Consider the following 4,668-nt stretch of genomic DNA (forward strand, 5'->3'; position numbering starts at 1 on the left):
GTAGAGAACCGAGACACTTGAAAGGGAGGCAATTATTAACTCCAGCAAAAACAGAAAGTTGTGCAAGAATAAACTCAACAGTGAGCGGTCTTGACGTGATTTTATCAAATCTTGTGATTTCATTGAGAAAAGAGAGTGGAATTGGAGCAGGGCCTGCAGTTAAATCCCATCTACTCGAGACTCTCAAGCAGAAGAAAGTGCCTGGTGTCAGGCAGCCCAGCCATGATATACCAGAGCAAGCATGTTATTTAGAAATATAAGAAGAAATTGGTTTTTTCTCCTTTTTAGGGCCATACCTGAGGCATATGGACGTTCCTAGGGGAACTCCGAGAAAGTGAACTTTTGAAAGACTGAAAGTGTGAACGGAGGGTGGACCGTCTCGAGATACGGGAAAATTAGCTTTTCTTCCATCCTTACAGCAGTGCTCGGCCTCGTTATGCTCATGGACCACCCTGACAAGAATTACAATGACCCTTTAAGACTATGTTGGAAGAGAAGGAGGCAGTTTGGAAGAGGATTCTGGACAGCCGAAGTCAGATGCTGCCATGTGTGAGCTGGAGGTGGGCACTGGCCATCTGCCTCTACGCGGGTTGAATCCTGAGCCGCTGCAGCTGCCAACCCCCAGCACCCCCTGAAAGGAGCTCAGGGTGGAGACCATGAGGGAGGTGCTCTGGGGAAACTGGAAGAACAGAGCTTCAGAGGTTTTCAGGAGAGGATTTTATGAGCCCAATTCTTGCATCTCATCATGTCTAGAAAAGCACTAAAATTCTTCACGGTGACACCTGCTCCTCATGACTGGCAGTGGCTTCAGGAAACCAGCAGCAAACTTCTGTAAAATACATGCTTGATCGCCAGCACCTCCTCCTTCACCAAAACCACATAGATAATGATTCCCGGGTCCGTACCTCCTTGGTGCGGTATTTCAGAGCTCTCTGAAACGCTGCCCCCTGGGCTATCGTCCTCATTTGGCCCCAAATAAACTTAACTCTCAACTTTTAAGTTGACCCATAGGAGAAGTTGGGCTAGACAAAGACAAGCCAGATATTCTGATTTTCACACCAAGCATCATGATTTTAAATGGTTCTAAATAATTCAAAAAATACTCTAAAAACAGGAGGAAGGCAAAAACAAGCACGCAAACACAGCATCTGCAGGCCAGATGCGTCCTGGTTGCTTGGTTATCATCTGCAGACCTCATGTGCCTTAGTTCGGAGGCTGCTGTCACAGATTACTGCAGAGGTGGTGGCCTGAAACCACACCAGCTCCATCTCCTGCAAAGAGTTCTGGACCCAGTGTCTCAGATCAGCTCCATGGGACTGGAGTTGAGACGTCAGCAGGATCAGCTCCTTCTGGAAGCTCCGAGGGGAGACGGGGTGTTCCCTGCCTCTTTCAGATTCCAGAGGCTGCCTGCCCGCTTGTTTCTGGTGCCTCCCTCCACCTTGGACAACGTCTGTTCTTTGCCACATCTCCTCTGACTCCAGCCCTCCCGCCTGCCTCTTCTAAGGGCACTTTTGATTATTTGGGGCTCACGGGGTAAATCCAGGATAATCTCCCCCTTTCAGAATTCTTAATTTAATCACTTCTGCAAACTCCCTTTCACCATAGGAGGTAAGACTCATAGGCTCTAGAGATTAGGTTATGGACATTTGCGTGGGGTTTTTTGGGGGGAGCCATTATTCAGACTTTCAGCCTGTGGGTCTCAACCACTCATGAGTCATGGGACCAACACAATGGATCACAAGGAGCATTCTTAAAAATACAGTAGAGGGAGTTTCCGCTGTGGTGCAGTGGGTTAAGAATCCAACTGCAGTGGCTCGGGTGGCTGCCAAGGCGCAGGTTCGTTCCCCAGCCCAGCACAGTGGGTTAAAGGGTCTGGTGTTGCTGCATCTGTGATGTAGGTCACAGTTATGGCTCAGACTAAACCTCTGGCCTGGAACCTTCCATATGCTATGGTTGCAGCCATAAAAAACAAACAAAAAGCCAACAGAAAAGAATAATTAAACCCACTACAAGATATAAAGTAGATAAACAACAGAGATAGATTGTCTAGCATCGGGAACTATATTCAATATCTCATAATAAATAACCTAGAAGGGGAAAGAATCTGAAAAGTAATAGATTTATGTACGCATAACTGAATTGCTTTGCCATACACCTGAAACTAACACAACATTGTCAATCAACTTTACTACAGTTTTTAAAAAAAATTCCAGAAAAGGAAAGACCCTTCAGAGGCACCACACGTGGCACAGGTAAGCACCGCAGCGTGAAATCCACCTCCGTGATGTTCATGCAAACGCCGGCACACGCAGCACAAGCTTAAATACCGGGCAGCAGTTGGAAAGCCATGGGCGTGGAACATCTGCTGATGGACACGGCAGGAGAGCCAGGTGCTGGGAGAGGAGGACTCGGAGGGAGGCGGTTTGGCTGTGCCTTTGGCTGTGTGACCTTCTGTAAGTCCATGAACCTCTCTGAGTTAGTTTGGGATAACCATATTGCTCCCCAGGGTTTTGTCACTATGAAATGAAGAAGGTGTGGGAGTCCTTTGGAGACTCCAGAATTGTAAGGTCCTGGAGTTAGTGCTGGAGGGTTACCGCATTGCCTGGGATGCAAAGGTCTTGTGAGGGGTGTTGTGTTGCTGTTACCTCGTCCTTCCACAAGATGGCACCCTCGACACGCCGGGAGGTGTCTTGGGGGGCGGCTGGTTTCAGGGACCCTGACTTCAAAGAGCGGGGGTTTCCTTGGGAGGGCGATCTTCCAGAAACACCGGGTTATTCTGACTTTCTCTTCCTACCAGAGGCAACCCCTCCTGAACGGGGAAGCACGTTCCTGTCCTCAGAGAAGGAACAATCCCTAAATGAGGGATCTGCTGAATCAAGGAATCCGCTTCCCACCCCTGTGACACAGCCTTGTTGGGCTTCCCTGCATCACCCCTGGGAGGGGGCAGCAGGGATGTGGGAATCTGTGTCCTGTGCCTCACAGAGCAGGTGTCAGGGAGGGAAGAGGGAGCAGAGGGCTGGGCAGGAAGCGTGAGGACAGGCCCTTCTCACAGAAGAGAAAGTGATGGGGCTGGAAGGCAGGTCTGAGGGACGCCCCCAGGAGGGTCAGCTCCCTGGACCAGTCAGCCCCTTCTCACCTGGCTGTTCACACCAGTCCACGGGCTGGTCTCCCGTCAGCAAGGACAGTCCAGCAGCAAACGCTGGTCCCTGCACAGCGGGACTTCCGTTTCCTCCTTCGCCAACTTTCTAGAAAAGAATCTTTCCTTCACCTCAATGCCCACAGCTGCACAGGCTGCGGCTCCTCCCCTCTGACCGCCTGATGGCAAAGCCCGCATCTTTGTTCTGCTTTCCGGCTGTGACTTCCCTGCCAGGGACAGTGTCCCCCACTCCCCCCTTGGCTTCCCCCCTGGGCACAGCCCGCCCAAGCATCTGCACCCTGGGTCCTTCAGAGCTGCCTACGGGGGCGGGGGAAGGGGACCCGAGGACCCTCCTCTCCGCTCCCTGTTGCCGAATCTCGGCCGCCTCTGTACACGGGTGCCAAATAGAGACGCAGAGACAGAGTTGGAGGAAGGCGAAAAAACAGCTTTAATTGCCAGGCGAGGAGGGGACACAGCAGGCTAGGGCCTCAAGGACTTGCCGCCCCTTGGAGGGGGTCGGGAGCCGTCTTCCGGTGCTGGAGGGGCAGGGCGTGACCCGCCCCCGGACACTTTCCTGATTGGTGGGTGGGGAGGTCCTTGAGAGTCAGCAGCCTCAACCTTCCTGTTCCAACCGGTCTGGGGTCTCCGTGCTCTCGGGTCAGCAGGGCGGGAACCAGGCCCCCAGAGCAGCGTGCAGATGCGGTCTTCTTCCGCCTGCTGGGGGCTCCAGCGCCTGCAGCGCAGCTCCAAGGGCAGGGCTCAGAGTATCGTCCACAGTCTTTGAAGAGCTAATGGTCCTTGACATGGTTGAGTGGCTGAATTACTGGCACTACTTTCTTTTGTCTGTATTTTTTTCACTTCTTGATGAAATTGGTGCTTTGGCTAGAGTTTTTCTATGGATAAAAAGGCGCAGGTGGAGGACATGCGTGGGGCGGGGTGGGGGGCTTCCCAGAGTGGTCCTGCCCTTTGAGAGGATCACAGTATTGTCGTGTACCCGGGCCTGGGGCTTTAGCCATAGGGACTTCTGCTCAAGATCGGGACAAGGTGGCAAAAGCCAGAGAGGCAGAGACTTCCCAGAAGTGAGTCTGACTAGAGGTAATGGAGGAGGTGGGAGGAACCCTTTCCTTGGGGCCAAACAGGGATCCAGAAGCAGAGGAGAGAGTCTGGGTGGTGCTGCTGAGGCAGGATGAACAATGGGAGATTCCTGAAAACTTGAGCTTCCCAAGTTTAACATTTAAATATAGAACTCCCCGTGCCATTGTTGGAAGGGGGATGGGAGCCAGCAAGCTCCATGGGTGGGAGAGGAGCCCTGGACTCTGCAGGGTTTGCAACCCGTTTCCTTGGCACCTACTTGGGCGGGCTCTGGGCTAAGGGCTTTCCGAGGACACCCCACGAGGTCATCACAGCAACTTCAAGAGGAATCATTATTGTGCCCTTTTTACAGCGAAGGAAACTGAGGCTCAGAGGCGTGAGTGCCCCCAGGGCCCACAGCCAGCCTGGGCGCCAGAACCTTGCCTCCTCCCTCTGCGCAG

At 52.6% G+C, this 4,668-nt stretch overlaps 1 long non-coding RNA gene across 1 annotated transcript; it reads right to left on the bottom strand.

Annotated features, from left to right (window-relative positions):
- Window positions 1-2,156: 2,156 nt before the first annotated feature.
- On the bottom strand, window positions 2,157-3,562 carry LOC146396228 (uncharacterized). Its single transcript, XR_014830398.1, has 2 exons — window positions 3,137-3,562; window positions 2,157-2,829 (listed from the first exon to the last, which is right to left on the bottom strand). It is a non-coding gene; the product is annotated as an uncharacterized LOC146396228 (long non-coding RNA).
- Between the last annotated feature and the right edge of the window lie 1,106 nt (window positions 3,563-4,668).

This window comes from Sus scrofa, chromosome 15, assembly GCF_054392235.1.
Source record: "Sus scrofa isolate SSC_HxYL_T2T_F1_AM1 chromosome 15, Sscrofa_HxYL_maternal_Yorkshire_Landrace_v2.0, whole genome shotgun sequence".
NCBI lineage: Eukaryota > Metazoa > Chordata > Mammalia > Artiodactyla > Suidae > Sus > Sus scrofa.